The 24361-nt window shown below is 40.7% G+C and overlaps 1 protein-coding gene across 2 annotated transcripts in view; it reads right to left on the bottom strand.

Moving 5' to 3' along the window:
- The window catches only part of PAPLN (papilin, proteoglycan like sulfated glycoprotein), a 102519-nt gene extending 89199 nt beyond the window's left edge, over positions 1-13320 (bottom strand). For both annotated transcript variants that reach the window (XM_063289861.1, XM_063289862.1), the window contains exon 1: positions 13195-13320. The gene's annotated coding sequence lies outside the window, so the exon portion shown is untranslated. The remainder of the gene's footprint in view (positions 1-13194) is intronic.
- Between the last annotated feature and the right edge of the window lie 11041 nt (positions 13321-24361).

The raw sequence follows: 24361 nt of genomic DNA, 5'->3' as shown, positions 1-24361 counted from the left end.
TTAGCGGGAACCAATACTTCCAGGACACGCCTGATGTCCCTGGTTGTGGTTCCCCTACTTCATCCAAGGTGATCAACTCTGTGAGCGATTCGCTGGGTGCCAGTTGCTTTGGCTCTTCCCCATCGTCAGATTCCTCCGCATCAGAATTGGAACTCGATTCATCCCGGGAGTCTGAAGGTTCTGGGGTGAGGTTCAGTTCTCCGCTCTTGACCGTCGACTTGGGCATCAAGCTAGCCATCTCCTCAAGTCCCCCGGTCGTGAGCTTGGACTCAGCCATCGTTAACTATTTTCCCTCGCAAGAAACTGATCTTGGTAGGAGCTAACGGTACAACTTTGGGAATTCTCAGCTTTATGTAATGATTGCCTATTCTAAAACACTATCAGACTCATGAGCAGGAATTCAAAGATATCTGATTTATTAAAGAATAGTATGCAGGATCACAGAGAAAGCTGAGAATGATTAAAGCGCGCCAAATTCAAACTAAAAACCCTCAGTGCAAATGAAACCACTCCCCCCATAGAATCTTCTCAAGTCCACAACCTTAGGTGCTCCTAACGGTTTCTGGTGGTCTGCAGGAAAAGTCCTTGAACAGAGAACATAATCCAAACACATTCCATTGTACTGATTTCATATACAGAGCTTGGTACAAGGTCTCACAGCAGCTCCTTCCCAAACAGAAACCCACGTCAGCACCATGGCATGTGAAATGTTACGATGTATAAACTACATTGAATCAGTGAACATGACACTGACTGACAAAATATAATTCTGCTATAGGAAACAAAGCCTGTTTGTTCTATGAAGAATCATCATAAAACATTCAAAACGGGATTAAACTATTTTAAGGAGACAGGCAGAAATAAACAATCAGTAGTAAGGCAACATTTTTCCATGCAGAATAACTTAAAGTTGAATGGTAGTTAAATGATCCTGCACAGGATTGCCAAACATGTGTTATGTTGGTGTTGTTTATAAAAAAGAATAGCTGCTAAATGAAAACGTTTTACATAAAAAAATTATACAATACAAATTTTTACATAAAAATGTGTGAATAAACAGAACTGGCTTAGCACAGAACTAATTTTGCAGTATTTGTGGTCTGCTTGATCGTTTGGTACTCTGGAGTTTCTTTCTTGCAAAGATCCTGATTCTATAATATAGCATGGCTTAAGTCCATTTCTGACTTTTAGAGTCATTATTTAATTTATTTTGTATATATATGCATCCATTCTCAAGTACTTTTTCCACTTCAAAACTGAAGCTCTGCTCATCCCTTACAGTTAACTCATTAAAAAAACAGGAACTACAGGGTAGAATTAAGCAATTAAATACTATATAACATTCCCAACCTGAAGCCCTAGAGGTACATTGGAATACTATTCCCATTATTGATTGCCAGCCACACATTGGCTGGGAATAATGAAATCTGTCATCCAACAGATCTGGAGGGCAACACCGAAATCAGATTGATTACATCCTTTGCAGCCAAAGGTGGCGGACATCTGTACAGTCAGTAAAAACAAGGCCTGGAGCTGACTGTAGTTCAGATCACGAACTTCTTCTTGCACAATTTAGGATCAGACTAAAGAGATTAGGGAAGACCCACAGATCAGCTAGATATGAGCTCACTAATATTCCTAAGGAATATGCAGTGGAGGTGAAGAATAGATTTAAGGGACTGGACTTAGTAGATAGGGTCCCGGAAGAACTCTGGACAGAAGTTGGCAGCATTGTTCAGGAGGCGGCAACAAAATACATCCCAAAGAAAGAGAAAACCAAGAAGGCAAAATGGCTGTCTGCTGAGACACTAGAAGTAGCCCAAGAAAGAAGGAAAGCAAAAGGCAACAGTGATAGGGGGAGATATGCCCAATTAAATGCAAAATTCCAGAGGTTAGCCAGAAGAGATAAGGAATTATTTTTAAACAAGCAATGCGCGGAAGTGGAAGAAGACAATAGAATAGGAAGGACAAGAGACCTCTTCCAGAAAATTAGAAACATTGGAGGTAAATTCCAGGCAAAAATGGGTATGATCAAAAACAAAGATGGCAAGGACCTAACAGAAGAAGAAGAGATCAAGAAAAGGTGGCAAGAATATACAGAAAACCTGTATAGGAAGGATAACAATATCGGGGATAGCTTTGACAGTGTGGTCGGTGAGCTAGAGCCAGACATCCTGAAGAGTGAGGTTGAGTGGGCCTTAAGAAGCATTGCTAATAACAAGGCAACAGGAGACGACGGCATCCCAGCTGAACTGTTCAAAATCTTGCAAGATGATGCTGTCAAGGTAATGCATGCTATATGCCAGCAAATTTGGAAAACACAAGAATGGCCATCAGACTGGAAAAAATCTACTTATATCCCCATACCAAAAAAGGGAAACACTAAAGAATGTTCAAACTATCGAACAGTGGCACTCATTTCACATGCCAGTAAGGAAATGCTCAAAATCCTGCAAGGTAGAATTCAGCAGTTCATGGAGCGAGAATTGCCAGATGTACAAGCTGGGTTTAGAAAAGGCAGAGGAACTAGAGACCAAATTGCCAATATCCGCTGGATAATGGAAAAAGCCAGGGAGTTTCAGAAAAACATCTATTTCTGTTTTATTGACTATTCTAAAGCCTTTGACTGTGTGGACCATAACAAATTGTGGCAAGTTCTTAGTGGTATGGGGATACCAAGTCATCTTGTATGCCTCCTGAAGAATCTGTATAACGACCAAGTAGCAACAGTAAGAACAGACCACGGAACAACGGACTGGTTTAAGATTGGGAAAGGAGTACGGCAGGGCTGTATCCTCTCACCCTACCTATTCAACTTGTATGCAGAACACATCATGCGACAAGCTGGCCTTGAGGAATCCAAGGCTGGAGTTAAAATCTCTGGAAGAAACATTAACAATCTCAGATATGCAGATGATACCACTCTGATGGCTGAAAGCGAAGAGGAACTGAGGAGCCTTATGATGAAGGTGAAAGAAGAAAGTGCAAAAGCTGGTTTGCAGCTAAACCTCAAAAAAACCAAGATTATGGCAACCAGCTTGATTGATAACTGGCAAATAGAGGGAGAAAATGTAGAAGCAGTGAAAGACTTTGTATTCCTAGGTGCAAAGATTACTGCAGATGCTGACTGCAGTCAGGAAATCAGAAGACGCTTAATCCTTGGGAGAAGAGCAATGACAAATCTCAATAAAATAGTCAAGAGCAGAGACATCACACTGACAACAAAGGCCCGCATAGTTAAAGCAATGGTGTTCCCTGTAGTAACATATGGCTGTGAGAGCTGGACCATAAGGAAGGCTGAGCGAAGGAAGATCGATGCTTTTGAACTGTGGTGTTGGAGGAAAATTCTGAGAGTGCCTTGGACTGCAAGAAGATCAAACCAGTCCATCCTCCAGGAAATAAAGCCAGACTGCTCACTGGAGGGAATGATATTAAAGGCAAAACTGAAATACTTTGGCCACATAATGAGAAGACAGGACACCCTGGAGAAGATGCTGATGCTAGGGAGAGTGGAAGGCAAAAGGAAGAGGGGCCGACCAAGGGCAAGATGGATGGATGATATTCTAGATGTGACGGACTCGTCCCTGGGGGAGCTGGGGGTGTTGACGACCGACAGGAAGCTCTGGCGTGGGCTGGTCCATGAAGTCACGAAGAGTCGGAAGCGACTAAACGAATAAACAACAACAAGTCCTTGGGAACCTTCACACGGAATGAGGTATTATGCATTGTGGATATTCTGCCTCAGTTCTTCTGGAATGCATACCTGGCCTGGCCAGCTAAACTGAGTTGTATAAGTATGAATGGGTATGTGAATGTGTGAGTGAATGGAGCTTTTAGTTCAGAAAGTGAACTAAAATAAAAGAAACATACATTTCTTTCTACATGTCTGAGTCTCTGAATAAAAGAAACAAGAGGCACTGAAGGTGCTTTGTAGCCTGCAGTGGACAATTGGTGCAGTCAGCAGAATTCAAGTCTAGGTATTAGGGTTTGTTAACTTAAAAAGTGAGAATGGAGATATCTGGTGCAAGCCCTCAGAAATTATATAATGTTACTTTCACATCTGGCACTGAGCAAAACAACACCCTTTCTTTTTTATCATTGATCTACTGTATTTCTATTCAGGTAGCTTCATCTGCTTCTAAAACTAGAACTTGACCAGAGGAATCCCTGTCTAAACAAGAAATGCCAAAACATGGGAAACACAAATGGATTGAGAGGATCTCTTTAGTCACCAAGTGACAGATACCATACAAAGTAGGATTTACATTTTGTTAATTGTTGTTGTTGTTTATTCGTTTAGTCGCTTCCGACTCTTCGTGACTTCATGGACCAGCCCACGCCAGAGCTTCCTGTCGGTCGTCAACACCCCCAGCTCCCCCAGGGACGAGTCCGTCACCTCTAGAATATCATCCATCCATCTTGCCCTTGGTCGGCCCCTCTTCCTTTTGCCTTCCACTCTCCCTAGCATCAGCATCTTCTCCAGGGTGTCCTGTCTTCTCATTATGTGGCCGAAGTATTTCAGTTTTGCCTTTAATATCATTCCCTCAAGTGAGCAGTCTGGCTTGATTTCCTGGAGGATGGACTGGTTGGATCTTCTTGCAGTCCAAGGCACTCTCAGAATTTTCCTCCAACACCACAGTTCAAAAGCATCGATCTTCCTTCGCTCAGCCTTCCTTATGGTCCAGCTCTCGCAGCCATATGTTACTACAGGGAACACCATTGCTTTAACTATGCGGGCCTTTGTTGTCAGTGTGATGTCTCTGCTCTTAACTATTTTATCGAGATTTGTCATTGCTCTTCTTCCAAGGATTAAGCGTCTTCTGATTTCCTGACTGCAGTCAGCATCTGCAGTAATCTTTGCGCCTAGGAATACAAAGTCTTTCACTGCTTCTACATTTTCTCCCTCTATTTGCCAGTTATCAATCAAGCTGGTTGCCATAATCTTGGTTTTTTTGAGGTTTAGCTGCAAACCAGCTTTTGCACTTTCTTCTTTCACCTTCATCATAAGGCTCCTCAGTTCCTCTTCACTTTCAGCCATCAAAGTGGTATCATCTGCATATCTGAGATTGTTAATGTTTCTTCCAGAGATTTTAACTCCAGCCTTGGATTCCTCAAGGCCAGCTTGTCGCATGATGTGTTCTGCATACAAGTTGAATAGGTAGGGTGAGAGTATACAGCCCTGCCGTACTCCTTTCCCAATCTTAAACCAGTCTGTTGTTCCGTGGTCTGTTCTTACTGTTGCTACTTGGTCGTTATACAGATTCTTCAGGAGGCATACAAGATGACTTGGTATCCCCATACCACTAAGGACTTGCCACAATTTGTTATGGTCCACACAGTCAAAGGCTTTAGAATAGTCAATAAAACAGAAATAGATGTTTTTCTGAAACTCCCTGGCTTTTTCCATTATCCAGCGGATATTGGCAATTTGGTCCCTAGTTCCTCTGCCTTTTCTAAACCCAGCTTGTACATCTGGCAATTCTCGCTCCATGAACTGATGAAGTCTACCTTGCAGGATCTTGAGCATTACCTTACTGGCATGTGAAATGAGTGCCACTGTTCGATAGTTTGAACATTCTTTAGTGTTTCCCTTTTTTGGTATGGGGATATAAGTTGATTTTTTCCAGTCTGATGGCCATTCTTGTGTTTTCCAAATTTGCTGGCATATAGCATGCATTACCTTGACAGCATCATCTTGCAAGATTTTGAACAGTTCAGCTGGGATGCCGTCGTTTCCTGTTGCCTTGTTATTAGCAATGCTTCTTAAGGCCCACTCAACCTCACTCTTCAGGATGTCTGGCTCTAGCTCACCGACCACACTGTCAAAGCTATCCCCGATATTGTTATCCTTCCTATACAGGTCTTCCGTATATTCTTGCCACCTTTTCTTGATCTCTTCTTCTTCTGTTAGGTCCTTGCCATCTTTGTTTTTGATCATACCCATTTTTGCCTGGAATTTACCTCCAATGTTTCTAATTTTCTGGAAGAGGTCTCTTGTCCTTCCTATTCTATTGTCTTCTTCCACTTCTGCGCATTGCTTGTTTAAAAATAATTCCTTATCTCTTCTGGCTAACCTCTGGAATTTTGCATTTAATTGGGCATATCTCCCCCTATCACTGTTGCCTTTTGCTTTCCTTCTTTCTTGGGCTACTTCTAGTGTCTCAGCAGACAGCCATTTTGCCTTCTTGGTTTTCTCTTTCTTTGGGATGTAGCCTCCTGAACAATGCTGCCAACTTCTGTCCAGAGTTCTTCCGGGACCCTATCTACTAAGTCCAGTCCCTTAAATCTATTCTTCACCTCCACTGCATATTCCTTAGGAATATTAGTGAGCTCATATCTAGCTGATCTGTGGGTCTTCCCTAATCTCTTTAGTCTGATCCTAAATTGTGCAAGAAGAAGTTCGTGATCTGAACTACAGTCAGCTCCAGGCCTTGTTTTTACCGACTGTACAGATGTCCGCCACCTTTGGCTGCAAAGGATGTAATCAATCTGATTTCGGTGTTGTCCATCTGGTGAAGTCCATGTATAAAGCCGTCTCTTAGGTTGTTGGAAGAGAGTGTTTGTTATGCAGAGTGAATTGTCTTGGCAAAATTCTATCAGCCTGCGTCCTGCTTCGTTTTGTTCTCCCAGGCCATACTTACCTGTAATTCGAGGTGTCATTTGACTGCCCACCTTAGCATTCCAGTCTCCTGTGATGAAAATAACATCTCTTTTAGGCGTGTTGTCCAGTAGGTGCTGCAGATCCTCATAGAACTGCTCTACTTCAGCTTCTTCAGCATTTGTGGTTGGGGCGTATATTTGGATCACTGTGATGTTAGATGGCTTGCCCTGAATTCGAATTGAGATCATTCTGTCGTTTTTTGGGTTGTATCCGAGCACTGCTTTAGCCACTTTACTATTAATTATGAAGGCTACTCCATTTCTTCTGTGGTCCTCTTGTCCGCAGTAGTAGATCTGGTGGTCATTTGATGTGAAGTGGCCCATTCCAGTCCATTTCAGTTCACTGACGCCCAAAATGTCTATCTTTAATCTTGACATCTCACCAATAACCACATCCAACTTGCCCTGGCTCATAGATCTTACATTCCAGGTTCCGATGGTGTGTTGATCCTTAGAACATCGGATTCGCCGTTCACCACCAGCACCGTCGGCCGCTAGCCGTCCTTTCGGCTTTGAGCTAGCTGCGTCATCACGTCTGGGGCTAGTTGAGCTCATCCTCTGTTCCTCCCCAGTAGCATTTTGACCATCTTCCGACCTGGGGGTCTCATCTTCCGATGGTATACCGACATATCTCTGGTTGTACTGATCCATTTAGTTTTCACGGCAAGAATACTGAGGTGGGTTGCCATTACCTTCCCCAGGGATCGCATTTAGTCTGACCTCTCTGTCATGACCTTCCCGTCTTGGGTGGCCCTTCACGGTTTAGCTCATGGCATCATTGAGGTGCTCAAGCTCCAGCACCACGACAAGGTAACGATCCTTTGCTGAAGACATTTTGTTAATACTATCATGTAAATCAGATATAAATCTACTGAAGTGCTAAGACCTTCTGCCCCACTGAAAAGTTCTGGAAACACAAGTACCAAAAATAATTTTCTACATGATCATAAAATTCAATTCATAGGATACCATGAATGATGAAACAGCATATAGTAGCCTGCGTTTATCTCTGGAGTCTGCTTAACTATAGTTTGTGGAAAGTCACAACTGGTTGGCTTTACATATTATACCAGACCATGCCATAATGACTGATTTCATGAAACCCACCAAAACCAAACAAGCTATATAATGGCTTATCACAATGTACGAACCCAATATATACCTTGTTCTACTGTGGTAAAATAAACCATGGATTTGCATATGTGAATTCAACCAGTGAATGCAGGAAAAGCATTCCCAAAGAGCTAATTTGTTAAGTGAAAAAGATGTTCACATTTTTAGAAGTGTGGGGCCACTTTGAAGTTCTTTGTTGTCCTAAATGGATTAAAGTTTTGTCATCATGTTGTGCCTTTTCATGTGCTAAGTGTAACCAGAGTATACTGAATAATTAAAAAAATGACCAAGGGTCATTTTCAGGGTGTTCCATAAGTTAATGATGACTTATTGGTAGACCTCTGTTCCTATGGACCATCATTAAGGACCACATCCTAAGGAGTGTGGAGTCATGTGTTGGTTTCCCCCAGGGCATTTGTTTGATTGCCCAATCTGAATTAAAAGACCAGCCCAGAGGAGAATGTTTATCCTTTGCTCCATTTACTGTTTTTCTATAGAAGTTGGACGTATTGCCAATGTATTGGTATGAATGCATTGCATCCCATGCACAACAACAGAAACATATCCCTACACTCTTATAAAAATTCTAGATTAGCAATCAATTTAACTATAATATCTGTGTTGTTGTTGTCATTAGTTGCCATCGAGTCATTTACAACACATGGTGACACTATGTATAACAGGACGAAATGCTGTTTGGTCTTGTGCCATATGTCTGACTTCCACATGTAGGCATCACTGTCACAATGTTTGTCTGCTTGTGTGTGCATGCACTCATACACACATTTGTGCATGTTGTAGTGTAATGATTGCACTGAGTTGGGGCCTGCATATGTTCAGAGAAACTTTTAGGTGACCATGATTTTCAGCACAGCATACAGACAACATGGATGAGGTGGCTGATACTATCGTGATCCCAACTGGATTCATGAGATCAGGTTGTGTTATTAAGTCACTCTAATAAGTAACAACCATATCAGATATGAGTTCCACTTCCCACTTACATGAAAATTTTCATAGAAGTTGGGGATCTGATAGTAGATCAGAGTCCAACTGCAAGAGGAAGTATTGGCTGAGTTCACACATTGTACTGCATTCATATCTATTTGGTTTTAACCTAGCATAATGTGTGAAACTATCCATTGTTGTCTATAAATCACAGTTTATAGTTTAGCATTCACTATGACCCAACTCACTATAGTTTGTTCAACAACCCATGGGTAAAGGAAACCATAGTTTAGTGTGATGTATTAACCACCTAGTGATTATCTGATAAAATTTCTTAGCGCATCCTGTTTGGTAAAATGTCTTTAAAAGCAGATTAGGATTTGCCTAGGATGATCATGTGTGATCAAATATGTCTCACTGAGTCGCAGATGACAAGAAGAAGATCGTAGGCTTGAGCATGAAGAGAGCTCCTGAACTTCCTAAGAAAGCTGACTCTCCTCCTGGTAGCTAGCTAAGATAGCTTTACCTATCCCTATCATGTACATCCTCTTTTCTGCTATAGATATAAAACCTGCTTAAATAATCATTACTCAGATTAGATTCTCACTCTCAGGAACATTCATATATACAAATGCTTTTCCTCCAACACCTTTAGAGTTTATCCATACATCCTTTTACCAATTGAAAACTATTCTTGCAGAAAATTTGCTACCACCACAACCAGTCCCTGTCCTGCCACAGAGATGCTTCTGCCAAATGGTGGCATTCTTACTAAGTCTGTGGAGGGCACGCTAAGGAAATCTATCAGTGGATTCCCTGAGCTGTGAGCCTTCTCCCATTTACACCTAACCTGGCATGAGCATGCCCTGGCATGAGCATGCCCTGACAAACTCTTTTTTTTGCCCAACCCAACCTGATCCAGTTAGTTTCTTGTCCCTTAGACAAGTAACAAGCATGGCAACTTAACATGCTTCACCAACCATACTTCGGTGGTGCAGTCAAGCATACTCTAAGGGGTGGGATCAGCCCAGCACCTATGCCTGCTTTATGCTATTGTGGTCATTGTCCTCCAGGAATGTTCCAGTTTGGACAGCAGAATAATCCAGTGCCTGCTAGGTCTTTGCGCTTGAAAATCTGCATCTGTTCAAGCAGCAGCCCAACCCTTCCCACATCTGTCAGTAGTTGCTCAGTCTGTTTTAAATATGGGTTTAATGCTTTTCTTGAATAGTTCTAAAACTGTGTCAAAAATTACTCCAACTATCAGCTGATACCAGTTGGTAGTCAGGCTCCATTTGAATGCACCTGTGCCAAACAAAAGCAAGTTTTGACAGATGGCTAATCCCAACAGTCTAGCCATCTGCCCAAATTCACTTCCTTCCCATCCCTTGGTGGATTGGTGGATGTTTTCTGATGGCTGGAGATGCTTGGTGGAAGGAGAGGGAAATGAAGACAGGGGAGTCTACCAACCTCTGTCCTTAATATACCAAGAATGACAGCACCATTTGCTGACCTGCCTGGTAGGACAGGAATTACAGGGGAGGGGGGGAGCATCAAATTCTATGCTGGCATAGTTATGCTGATTTAAGGACTGGTGGATAGCATCTTCACAAAGTCATGAGACAGACCCTTTGTTTCCCTTCCCTCCCACCAAATAATATCAACCAGTGGCGAAACTGTCACTCTCCTTAACATGGAATAAAGGCAGGGAGGAATTTTGACAGATACCCAGTCCAAGGCTTTTAGCCATCTGTCAAAATTTGCTCCAGGTTTTGCTTGACTTCCAAATGACAGGTGTGGGGGGTGGGGGGGGAGCTGCCAATCATTAGGTCAGACTATTTTGAAACATGGGCTTGACATAGTGCTTTTGACAGAGCATTAACCCCCTGTTTAAAAGCAACCCAACAACAGGTGACAGGCATGGGTTGCCCAATGCAGGACAGTGCCTTCCATTTCTCCTCTTGTCTCCCATAATACCTGTCAGCTGGCAGGCAGCCTAGTTTTAAACCCCAGTTTAGCACTCTTTCCAGCAGAGCTAAATCTCTGTTTAAAAACTGCCCAAATAATAGCTGATAAGTGCTATGAGGATGGACATTGTGCAGTGATGTAGGAGAGGGACCCAGTTTATATACCTCCCCTGCACTTGTGAGCGATTATTAAGCACTAAACGAGTGTTCAAACGTCCCATATACAACTCCTGGGCAGGGGAGATTCCACAGCGAAAATCAGCTCTCCTCCTGTTTCATAGCACAGCCCTACCACGCCCTCCTTTGATCTGCTTCTATTAAAGTTATATTGTATGTTGCCTTTTCAGCCAAAGGCTTCCATGGTTATGATGATAAGCTAGACCAAAGATTGCAAAAATAATATAAACAGAGCAATATAGTGAAGAAAAGAAGCTTGATATTTAAAAGCTGCAGGAACATAATGCAACAATCTGTAGCCTGTGGGTGATGGATAGACCAGGAAGTCACAGAAAATCTCTTCCACTCTCCTTAGCAATTGGCAAAGTAGCAACCTACAATGGATTGCTCAGCGAAATAAGGTCACCTTGTTGCTTTACCCTTCCTCCCTGAACCGAAGATTGTGAAAAATAAGGGGAACAAGGGAGGCATCTAGCTTATCAACATAACCATGGAAAAGGCAACTTACAATATAACTTTAATTAACATAACAGGAATGCTTGGCATTTCATGGAAATGTTAGAAGCAGGCTTGTGCCCGGTCAGGTTATCATCCCTTTAGCTCAGTGTTATTGAAGCAGCTTTTAGTGCTCTCTAGATGCCAGATTTGAATGCCTATTATTACCTGTTAGCATGGAACTTGTGAAAACTAAGGTCCAATATATTTGGAGAATACCAGATTAGAGAAGGCTGTTCTTTATTGACCAGCAGTTTCTCTCCAGATCCTTGAGACAGGAAATAGCATATCCCTCTCTCCCTGCTTTGCTATACCAGGATGCCAGAACCTAAACTAACACTTTGCCTGCAGTGCATATGCTTTGACCGCTGAACCCTCCCTGAAAATGTAGCTTCTTCAGCATTCCAGATACAGCTGTTGGATTGCCACATCTCACAAGTAACTTTCAAGACAGGGAATTTCTTTGTGGCCATTTTCTTATTTCTGGTTTACTTTGGCTACCAGACTGAACTGGCAACCCCAGTGTCCTGTCCTAATCAGACTATACTGGCCTTAACTTGTCTACAGACCAGCATTCAAACTGTCTTTAGCTGATCCTTCCTGTTTTAATCTGGTATAGCCAACAGGTCCCATCAGAGCATAGAATGCTTCACCACCCATTCTGGGGAGATAAAGCCAGAGGACATGTTGTAAGGAGTGACCAGAGAAGATGTAAAAAGGTGAAAATATTTTCTGTTCCATCAGGTCATTGGATAGTAGCATGTATTAGTCACCCATTGACCAGATATTGACTGAATTTTGACACCCAACCCATGAAGGCAATATGTTTGGTCAACAAGATGCTTCAAGCACAGGTGGGAAGCCTCAAGCCACACAACTGTATTTATGGCAGAGGTTCTCTTTTCCAACAGGGCAAGGTCCGGGTACCACTTGAAAAGGCAGATGAAGAAAACCTTCATAATTGTGACATTGCAATTGAATGCATTCTGTGTGTTGGCCCTGAATAGACTTTGGATACATGGATAAATATATAAATAAAGATCCCAAGTATGCAAATCATGATCCTGCAAAGCCTGCCAAACACTTAATTTTTTTCCCATCCAAAAGAGAGAAAGAGAGAGAGAGAGAGAGAGAGAGAGAGAGAGAGAGAAACCAAATCCCCAAAACTGTTTACAGGATCAAGCACGCACGTACACTGCTCCAAATAATTTGTGGAATTGTTCCCACAACTACGTGAGCCTGTAGCAACATGATTCTTTCAGCAGCCAATGGCAACCACCACGATTTGTGTCATCCACAGCTGCTTGCCTTGTGCTGAACAAAGCTTGTTTGGCTTCTGGCGTTCACGGGAATGTCTGGTTATTCCTGTGGCTGCTGTATGAACGTCCCTTTTCCAAAGCACACAGAATGGAGAGAAAGCAGGTGCAGAGAGAAAGCCAAGTAATCCACTTGTAAACAAGCACTCTCAATCCCAACCCGTGTATGTAAACTCTACTGAATGTATAAACTGAACGTATATGCAGCCTTTTCTGTTCAAGGGTGGAAGGATGATATCTGATATGAAAGAAGCAAGTCTACCTGCTCCCCATTGAAAAATCACAGCTTTAGGCTATGTTAGAAGAAATGGGGCTCCAATGAGTTAACTGTGAGTTAATTTCACATGTAAACATCCCTGCTTCTCCGCTTGCCAAAAACCATGACATTTATCACTAAATGTTCTCCCTTTGCATGACACACTTTCGCTTCTAATTTTTGAAACTTTGCTCAAACTGATTAAACAAGGAGTGGACAGTGAGAGGCGCCAAAATGTAGTCTGTAATCCAAAGCTCACCCTTACCTGATGCTGGGGTCTGCTTGTCGATGAGGGCCAAGTGCAGAGATGCCACTTCTGGAGTGTGACAGGACCAAGAACCCAGAGCTTCCCAGACTTGGAGCTCCGTCAGTGGCTCTGACACTCTGCCTTGCCTCGAGCTTCTGTTTGGTTACTAATCCTTTACAGCACAGGAAAAGGAGAGTTGGATTTCATTTAACCCTTTCTGCCTCAAAAGCTCCTCCACAGTTTTCCTGTTTTTAAAAGCTGGCGCTGAGACCCTACAGACATGAAAGAACTCAGTTGGGAAAGTTTTGCTTCTCTTTCAGATAAACACTTTTTCAAAAAGCAAATAGACTGTTGCTACAGAAGTTACTGCCAGGGTGGGGCCTCTCTGAATTAAATTTTATTTTAGCCAAAGGCTAAGAAGTCATCAAAAGATAAGGCAGAGGTGCAAAAGGAAGAATCTCTAACTGGAGCCATAGTTTCTTCTATTAAAGCTCCGTGTGTAAGCACTGAGAAATTTAAACAATATTGCAGCTAGAAAACAGGCATACTCTAGAGTTTATATCTGACTGTAAAGAATGCCAACCCTTGTCCAGGACTGTCTCCATCTCTGCAATGTGGTGAGTCACATCTTGGGACAGAAATCTGGAGAGTATACTGTATGGAAACAAATTTGAACAGTAAGATATCAAAGTGTACTTGATCCCACTTTTTGCATTAAGAGTCTCTGTAAAAATCACAAGAAATATAAGGGAAGTGATCTGGGATGAAGACATCCAAAACAGCACTATATCCATATTAAACCAAAATCACATTATTTCTATAATAAAAATCACTAAATACAGTTACTCCCTCCCCTTATATTAAAAGAATATATATATATATATATATATATAAACCTCCTAATCAACTCCCCCACCCAAAGATAACATTTATTTAATTATTTCCTTCCTACTACTATTCTATACATTTCTGTCTACTATAATAAAGATCAAACTAAAAAACATATAAATTGTCTGCCATTGTACTTGATAATACAATAATTGTAATAATCTTAATCATATTAAACCCCAAACCACCCAAATAGATATTTATTTATTTTTAATTATACCTTAAAAATCTTAATCCAAATCGTTAAATAAATGAAATCAGCCAAACCCTAAAAGCAATCCAGATAAATATTCTTAAACCCTTATTCCACTTCAAAATAAACCAAAGCATTTACACATCCCCACAATGGGCACAGAGCTTTTCTCTTAAAAAAATCAAACAGCCCGACTGCCCCGCTCAAAAACTCTGACTTCTCTTCAAGAGACCTCCCATACATAATAACCCCATTTCCATGGCGTTCCACCAGAAGATCAATTTCACTTGTGGCTTCCAACTCGCTCTCTCTCTTAAATTTCTCCAACTTGACTATCCAATCTTCAGCCGGCATTTCAACAGAAATCCCAATCTCACTCTTAGAAGAAACATTTCTCTCACTATTAAATTCGACAGTTTCATTCACAACATCGCCAACCAGATGACACATTTTAGGCCTCATATTTTCCACAATGTCCTGAATGCCTTGCATAAAAACTTGGTAGGTGTCCTGTTCAGACCATGCACCAGATCAATTCTCAATAAAACTCTTTATTAAGAACTATTTACAATCAATAAGTCCTTAAATAAGACTTACTGGAGACTGGAGTAATCAAGGCTAGACAATATAGCAAGGCAGCACTAGGTATTATCTGGGAGGAAACTGGAATCCCACTGGAACATGAGGACTGGAGACAGCAGATCTCGAACTGGAGTAATTCTGGAACTACACGGCACAGAATGGCAAACTCGATGGACCAGGATGCAAGGCTACGATCAACAAACTGAAGAACATGGAATCTCGGGCACAGAACTCGAACACAGAGCAAGATTGGACGGCTGGAATCACCCGACTGAACCGGATCTCTGGAGAAGATGGGTAGGAGCTAGACTTGGAACCTAGCACTGGGCTAGACTCAGCTGGGAGCCCCAGACTGGGCTGGATTCTCTTGGCAAAAGACTCAAAGCAAGGGTTGGAACTCAGAACTCAACTCGGCTGGAAATCCTGGACTGGAGTGGAATCACTGGACAGGAGACCTGGAACTTGGGATTAGGCTTGACTCAGCTGGAAGCCTCAGACTAGGCTGGATTCGCTGGGCAGGAGACTTGGAGCAAGGCTTGAAACTCAGAATTAAGCTGAACTTGGCTGGAATCACCGGACTGGACTGAATTCGCTGGGCAGGAGACCTGAAGCAAGGCTTGGAACTCGGAACTAGGCTGGGTTTGGCTGGAAGCACCGTGTGTGCTATGAACTCAGATCCTGAGCAAGGTGAGCAACTCACCCCGAAATTCGCAGGAGTTTGCGAAGAGCAGCTATAGTAAACTGCTGATGGGCGGCAGTGTGAAAAACCCTCGGCTTGGTTGCTCTGCTGAAGGCAACATGAGCTCTCGAAGCTGGAGGCAAGGTGCTGGCTGCTGGACTTGGGCGATGTTTGTTCCTCAAATGCAGTGGGTGTGAAGCTCCCTTCTTCAGAATTCCAGTCTGGCTCTGCTTCTTCATCGATCGCAGAAGCCGCTTCTGATGTTGGTAGGGAATCTTCTTCTGAAGCTGCAGGTCTAGAGGATCGGTTGTCTCCAGCAGCACGCTGTCTGCGCTGCTGCCTTTTATCCCATTCCTTGGCACACTTGGAGTCTCCTGCAGCCAATCGGGCTGCCTTCTTCATGAACTTTTCAGCGCATCTATGGCGTGCGCTGATTGGCGTATTCAAATCCCCCTCCAGATCTTGCCCAATCAGTGTCATGGATTCTTCCCACTCTGCTGAGTCATGCTGGAGTTTTGTTTCTCCAACTCCAGCACATTAAGTTTCTAATTCCTCCTCTGATTCAGAAAGTGAAACTGAATCCGAGTCAGAGGCAGGCCTGGTCCTGACAGTAGGAGTCAGAAAAAATCTGTTTAAAATTTTGGTGGAAGTCTGAGAAAGTCTATTTAAAATCCTCCATGTCTCATGCAGTAGATTATGGCACCCCCTAGGAGCTTAACCAGCGAAAGTCAAAGATATGAAAGAATTCTGGAATGTGTTTACACAAGTGAAAGTGAGATAGCAGACAGTTCCCCAGGGAAAGTAGAGGCAGAAAACTGAAAGTTCAAAACAGCCAATTGAATGTGTAGGAAAATGCTAATATCTTCAATTTAGTACAAAAATAATAAAAGGGAGGCAATTATTTACTCTCAATCCTCCTTAATATTTGAAGGGAAAACAAAATCCAAAACTTAAAAAGAATTTTTTTTAAAATTAATCCCAAAAATAATGATAAGCAGCAAGACAGCCCACTTCTCCTTGCTGCAGAAAGCCTCTTATGGTATGCATACTTAAAAGAAATATAAATTGGGTGATTTAGAAATGGGGTGGCCGGTCTTAGTGTCCTTTTAAGGCTACAACGTGGCTTGGAAAATGATGATGTCTGGGGATTCTGGTGGGAATATGGTGGACTGAGCAGCTTTGCCTGCAAGCTCCATAGGCAGAACTGGCATTGTGGCAGTTTTTCCGAGCACAGGCTGGTTTCTTCTGTAGCCCAGAGTGTTTTCCCAGATCAAGGAAAATGCTTGGAATTGACCCATTCGTTCTCCAGACGGCAAGTTGCAGCTAGGAGATCATGAATGGTGTGCGCAATCAACCAGTAAGACTTTGCCAGGAGGCTGGGACATCACCATTTCCGAGCCTCACTACAGCCCTTAAAGGGACAATAAGTCCAGGTACCCCATTTCTTAAACATCCAATTTATTGCCTTTTAAAAAGTTTTTGTACCCTGAGAGAGGCTTTCTACAGAAAGAAGAAACAGACTTTCTTGGTGCTTATCATTATTTCTGGATTTAATTTTTTAATTTTTAATTTTTGGCTTGTTTTCCCATCTAAAGATTAAGGAGGATTGAGAATAAAGAATTGCCTTCCTGCTATTATTTTTGTATTGAATTTGAAGGATTGAATATTTCCCTACATGTTGGATTTCTTGTTTTAAATCTTCAGTCTTCTGTTCACTTTCCCTGGGATTGCTTATTAATGTACTTTCCTTTGTGCCAATTTCACTTGGAACTTTTCTATTAACCTATTAACTCCTATATGTGTTAGTCAAGTATCTAGGGGGTGCCATAATTTACTACTGAAACATGGATTTCAAGGAGGCTTTTTCAGAGTGATGTTATAAGCCTGAGCAGACCTTCAAAGAGATTTTTTTAGAGTGTTGTCAACCTATTCTGCAGACTGTTTGGGACATTGGGGAAGAAATTATTTCCAAGCTGTGTCATCTGGCTAAAGATGTTACGAAGAAAGATGAAGATTTTGACAAGGAGAGAGATTTTTCTACTGATAGCAAGACTGACGTAATGCCAGGTGAAGACTACATTTTGGTATTGAAGGGGTTAAAACGACAGTCTGGATTGCAGATTATATGGAGAGCTGTTTCTCTGTGGGATTGTTATGGATTTCTGGGAGACTATTATGGGAGAGAAGAGAATCTGCTTTGTGGGAGTTTTTTTTTTGTTGAGAAGCTGGAGTTTTTAAGGGGGGCAGTTGGGCTGTTTGATTTTTGCAAAAAAAATGCCTTGGGTGTAATAGGGAGATATGTAAATGCTTTGGTATACATCGAGGTGGAGTAAAATTAAGCATGTGTAATTGGATTGATAATGAGACTATTATGACTTCATTTCTCTTTAATGATTTGGATTAAGATTTATTTGATTTTTCTTAAGGTTTGTTTGATTCGTAAGACTTACAAGGTATTCATAAGGTATAATAATAATTGCTTGGTTTTTAGGTTTAATAGGATTATTAGTTATAAAAGTAGACAATTTATATGTTTTTACAATTTGATTTTTATTATAGTGGACAGAAATATATAGAATAGTGGTAGGAAGGAAATAACTAAATAAATGTTTTATGGGGGAGGGAAGTTGATTTAGAAATTTATATATATATATTTCTTTTTTTATATAAGGGAAAGGAGCAATTGCATTAGTGATTTATGCATGTGCTAATGGAAGAATTTATAGAAATAATGTGATATTGGTTTGATATAGAATAAGGGATTGATTATGGAAATTGACATATATTCTTCATGTTGAAAGTTGGAAGTCACTTCTCTATGTAATCTTTAAAAATTCTTCTTGTGTTTCACACTTTTTTAGTTTTTCTTTTTGTGGTTTTTTTCTTTTTTGTAGTTTTTATCTTTGTTTTAAACTCAATAACATTCTTTTTTAAAAACGGGAAATGGTGATGTCCCAGCCTCCCAGCTAACTCTTACCAGTTGAATGCAGACGCTGTTTGTGATCTTCTGGCTGCAAGTAGCTGGCCAGAGGACAGATGGGGTGATTCCAGGTGTTTTCCTTTTTCTGGAAAAACACTCCTGGGCTTCAGGAAAACCTGCCTGAGCCCAAAAAAACTGCCGCACTGTCAGTTCTGCCTGCTGAGCCCGCGGGCACAGTTGTTCAGTCCGCCATGTCCCCACCAGAAGTGTTGAGTCTGCAGCCATTCAGAAAACACAGTGCATGAGCGTGTTGGGTAAGCATAGCCACAATGTAATTTGTTTGCTTTAGGTCAGTGTTTTTCAAACTTGGCAACTTGAAGATGTGTGCATGTCACCTCAGAATTCCCCAGCTGGCATCTATGTGAACTTGTGGATTGGGGATCATGGTTTATGGCTTAACGTATGGTATGAATTTAGCCAGTTCTGGTTTATTAAATGCATTCTGTGAACTGTGCCAGGATATTTTGCAGATTCTAGCCTATTTGCCTTGCCCAAGAAAGACAAAGTTACCCTATGTAGCAGCAGCAACCCACATGTTATAAATAGAGGTATTTGAGGGCTTTCCTGCACAACCCATAAGCAATCAGTTTAGGGACTATGTCAGTCATTTCTTTCTGAGGTCAGTTAATAGTGGTTTATACAGACCTACCCATGAAACGAATATAATAATTTTGTAACTTCTGGCCTATATTTGAGCCTGAATGTGCAGGGGTTCCCTGAGGCCTGAAAAGTATTTCAAGGGTTCCTCCAGGGCCAAAAGGTTGAGAAAGGCTGGTGTAGAGTGTACTTAACTGTTGGATTTGTGCAACATGCTAGCCATGATTAGCTTAACTGTTCTCTGTAACTGACTTCTGAGGCAGTCAGTTACAGCATAGTGGTAGATTAATGTAACCATGGAGATGCTGTTCAGATTTTCGCTTTGGTAGCTATGAACTTACGGGCCTATTATATAAGAGAAATACATTGCACCTCTGTTCTCCTATTGATTACAAGTGTGCACATCCATGATTAGGATCAACATGTGCAAACAGAGATTTGAACTTTCATCTTGCTGGCTTTCATCCCTTAATATTTGCAAATGCCAAGTAGGAGTGGGGGTGAAAAAAATGGTAGAGTGTGCACTTTTTTTTCCTTTTAAAAAAGCTTGTGCTGGGGAAGGCAAAAAATAGATGCTGTTAAAAAAGCAGATGGAAAGGAAGATTTAAACATTATTTCCTTTTTTTAAAATCCATTCAATTGTGTCTGATTCTTGGAGACTGCCTGGACAAGTCCCTGCAGTTCCCTTGGCAAGGTTTTCAGAAGTGGTTTGCCATTGCCTCCTTGCTAGGGCTGAGAGAGAGTGACTGGCCCAAGGTCACCCAGCTGGCTTTGTGCCTAAGGTGGGACTAGAACTCACGGTCTCCCAGTTTCTAGCCCAGTGCCTTAACAGCTACACCAGACTGGCTCTCTGTTTGCTATGTGGTTCAGATCCAAATTAGGATTCTGCATGCTATTTGTAATTAAAAAGTAGATATGCTCAGACTTTAAGTCTTCAATATACTCTTTTAATATATATTTGGTCCTAGGTGACATTGCACTAGCCTAATCTACCTCCTAAGTGTTTGTGGGGATCATATGAGGAAAAGTATAGATGAATTAGGACAATATGCTAGACAAACATTATCTGCTCAATATCCTTACCCATGATTATCTTTACTACTGCTTACTTAATTCATTTTGGTTTGCAGAACACACTAAATAAACTAATTAGTTGGGCCAAGTTGCACAATATGCTAGGCCAAAATGTGGCTGGCTAAGTTTGTGGTTCAGTGTGTTGTAGAAACCTGCCTTCAGTTTATAAATACAGCTTAGCACTGTCTTAGGGAATCAAAAGCTCCTATTTGGACTTAAAGAAGTGTCTCTGTCTAGTTGATGTCACCTGAAAAATATTCTTTAAGAGGATGGGTTGGGAGAAGGGGAAGTCCCAGAGCTAAAGAAGAGAATGTGTGTGTCTTGAAGTCCTTTCTGGATATTTTTCATTCTCTGGCTAAATTTGGGGCAGCAGTGACAGCTATCTGATGTGTGCTAGGTGCCTTATAAAGATCTGTGAATTATAAGATTCCAAGCAATAACAAACAACACACAAAGGATTCTTAAAGAAAGTATTTAATATGCCTTCAATCAGTAATTAACTTTTCAAAGTCTATTGTCTAATGTAGAAATACTGCAGAAGAACAATTTATAGCAGAGACTGTCTCTAGGGATGGGAGGTTGTAATTCCTTAATATACATATGTTTATGTTTTATTTTAATTGCATACTGCATTGCAGAATTCAGAAAGTCATTTTGTTTCATTTAGTTTAAAAGTGTGAATTAAGTAAGTTCATGTTTAAACCCACATCGAAGCTATTTCTCCATCATTGCTAATCTTGACCATACCTGTTCAGGAACACTGCATTCTTCCCTACGTTTTGTTTTGATGGTATCTTCAGCAATACTAGGTGATTAAGCTACTCAGGAAGTTTGAAGAATGAGAAATATGAACATCAAGGCTGAAATCTAGCTAGCACATAGCCAAGTAATATTTGTGCTCCTTCTATATTAGGCATTGCTTAAAGCCATCATGGGGACTTGAGATACCTTCCTTTGGAAATCAATAATAAGAAGTGACAGGAAAGAATAGGCCAGATTTGAAGCTTTGAACTTCTATATATTTTAGCAAAGTTTTATAATTATGTTTCCAGATGGTATGCCCTGATACGAAAACTGATATCTTCTCGGATTTTGGTCCAGCTTTGGCTCAGTGTCAAGAACAAGTTCTGTAGGGCTCTAAAAGATAAACTACCAAGATTAAAAAGAGATAAAACAACCAGAATTTTATTCTCTTCAAAATTTAATCATAAGATTTAAAAATAAATAACAATAAAAAAAAACTCCATTTCTTAGATTTTAAAATACCTCAGGATCCTTTTTTCCCCTAAGCCACAATTCTAGAATTGTACTAAAACTATTTGTTCTTAAATTCCCAGGTTTAAATTAAGTTGTGAATATGGTGCTCATTATTAATGATATAGAATATCTTTAATGTCTTACAGAATGCTTTGTATTAGTACACAGCCCTGAAAAGCTGACCAATTCATGGGGTTGGGGGTTGGGGGAGAGGATGAGATAGCGGAGGCATTCTTAGTTCAACAAACTCACAACAGAAGTGAAATTCAAAGAATTCAAATCAAGGAGTTCCTTGGTCTTGAAACAGCTTTTCACTTAATATTCTATAGCCGGCAGTGTTGAGATAAAGAGACCATGATGTGTAATAAAGAGTGGTGCTACTCTGTATATATCATGGCAGGCAACTTGGATTTGTCATTGATGTACATTTTGGACATCAGAAACTGGCAGAGTTATACAGCTGCTGGAATTCACCTCTGATGACAGTCTTCTAAAGTCCCATCTTATTTCATGATAAGTATTGGTTGAAATTATGGTGGGTTATATATAAAGAAACGGGGGGAAATTTGCACCACAGATTTTGTCTTCGCTAGGATGGAATAGACAACGTTTTTTTTTTTGAAGGTGGCCCTTCATCTTAGGTGTCAGGCTGGTGGGTGCTCAAAAACTGGTGGGTCCAAATGGATGTAGGTGTGGTTAAGGCAAAAATAATTGACAGAGACAGAGAACAGCACAGGATATAAATATCCACTGTCAGAGACTTGCTTATCTGGTATGAAGGAGACAGCTTTCCCAGGCTATGAAATGTGCTCCCTCAGGAGTTGTGTTTGGCTTCTACTCCCTCTTGCTAGAAATCTTAAAATTTCTCCAGGCTTTTAACTGTTCATTCATTTTAGTTTTTAGTTTAATGTATAGTTTAAATAAGTTAGAAACCATATGGGGTTATCTACTTTATTTATTATTATTGATAGCTGTCTTGTGTTTGCATTTGAATGGAAAGATGGCTTATAAGTTGGATAAAATAGAATAAAAGTAAAATCAGCAATGCATTAAACCCATGAATAGCAGTGACTATCCTCATAAAACCTTGTTTAGAGACCCAGATGTAGGGCACCATTGCCCATTTTTCCCTCTTTCAATTGATTACAAACTGTTCTAAACCAGCTATGTTAAACACCCAAATTTGTCCCAAGTTCCTCATATCTGAGGCCTTGGAAAATGGAAAACAAAAATTTCCCTTTATTCCTCCATCCATCATCTCCAGTGAGGCCCTTAATTTAACACCATGCTGTACAATGCTTATCCTGTAGAAGTCTGACAATGAAAGGGGATATCTAGGGGTCAAATCATGTCTTCTGTCTTCTTGTAGTTGGAATCTCCTTTCTGGACATTGTAGAACAGTTAAGAAACTAGACAAGAACATTAGGAAATTCAATGAATTTACACCAAACATGATACAAGACAGGATCTCCTGAAAAAAGCATAACACCTCATTTACAACACCTTCAGGGTAGGTCCTTTTACTTGCAGAAGTATGATCTTGGTGTGATGGATGCAGTTTGAAATACAGCATGTTGTCAGCAATCTTAGAAAATGAATGTTATGAATATTGGAGGCAATTGTCTGTACACAATTTGCTGCCATGGCATGGCAAATTAAAAAGTAGTAGAAAGCACATTAAAGTTGTTTCATGCCCATCCCCTTAACCACCCCAGATGTCTCCTACCACATCTCGGTGCCTTCTCTGTCAGTCTGCCCTTTGGAACACCATCTCCCATGAGATTTGTCTGCCCACTCACCTTGGATGTGTTTAAAAGAGCTTTGAAAACTTGGCTCTTCCCCTAAGCCTTGGGGAAGAGGTGGATCCTTTGTACTTTTTTGGGGTGGTGGTGGTGGTTGCGTTTCTGGACATTGGAGGTTTCCCATTTGTATTTTGTTGGTGTTTTTATTGTGGGCCACCCAGAGTCATTGTAAAGTTGGGTGGCCTTATAAATTGAATAGAAGAAAAACTAAAATCCTGACATTGTCCTTTTTCTGGCTAGGTGGGCACAACTCATTTAAGGTGGTGGGCTGTAGCCATCTACCACTGTTATTTTGTACAGGTATTCTTGTCAATAAAGATGATGCTAGAAGCTGGTATCTTGCTTTGAAGCACACCAGCTCCTATTTTTTTTAGCTTAAAAATAAAAATAATGTCAGTTTTTACAAGGAATCTTGCAGGTATCAAGAGAGGTGTCCATGGGCTTATTACCTCCCACAAGTACTATGTTGCCTTTTTCTGCTTTATGACCAACCTTCCTTAGTTTCCATTGAGGGTGTCTTATCTACATTACCGCTCCATAGCTGGAGCCATGTATATGTAAAATAAGAATGCTGTATATCTTTTTTTTAAAAATAATTTTATTGGAGTTTACAAATACAAAGATAAAAAAACTAGTACAAACTAAGAAAATATAAAAAAGGAAGGAAAAAAAGGAAGAAATAGGAAGAAAAGAAAAGAAAAGAAAAAAGAGACAAAAAAGGAGGATATGTAAACGATGCCCCCCTCCAGACAAGTATAAACAATTTCAGTAACTTAACACCTTCACTAGTAAAGAAAAAATTGATCTCTTCTCTTCATCCTGTATCTCCTTTCTCAATAATCAAAGTATAAAAAATCATACCATCCTAATTAGCAATGGTCTATTAAGAGCTACCAGAGATAACATATATAAAAAAATCCATTTTATAATCCGAGTCCCCCCGTGAGGGGGAGATGGGCAGTGAATAAATTTATAAAATAAATAAATAATCCAATGTATTACTCTCTCTAAGAAATAAAGCAAAAGAAATCTCTCCCCACTTATAAACAGATCCTTACAGCCTCGTCATACAGTCCTAGTCAAGAAAAAAAACAATCCATTAATAATTACCAGAAACCACAACATATTATTTT

This window comes from Candoia aspera, chromosome 1 (genome assembly GCF_035149785.1).
Source record: "Candoia aspera isolate rCanAsp1 chromosome 1, rCanAsp1.hap2, whole genome shotgun sequence".
In the NCBI taxonomy this organism is placed as follows: Eukaryota; Metazoa; Chordata; class Lepidosauria; order Squamata; family Boidae; genus Candoia; species Candoia aspera.
The sequence above is the reverse complement of the archived record's forward strand: the minus strand, read 5'-3'. Positions and strand labels throughout refer to the sequence as shown.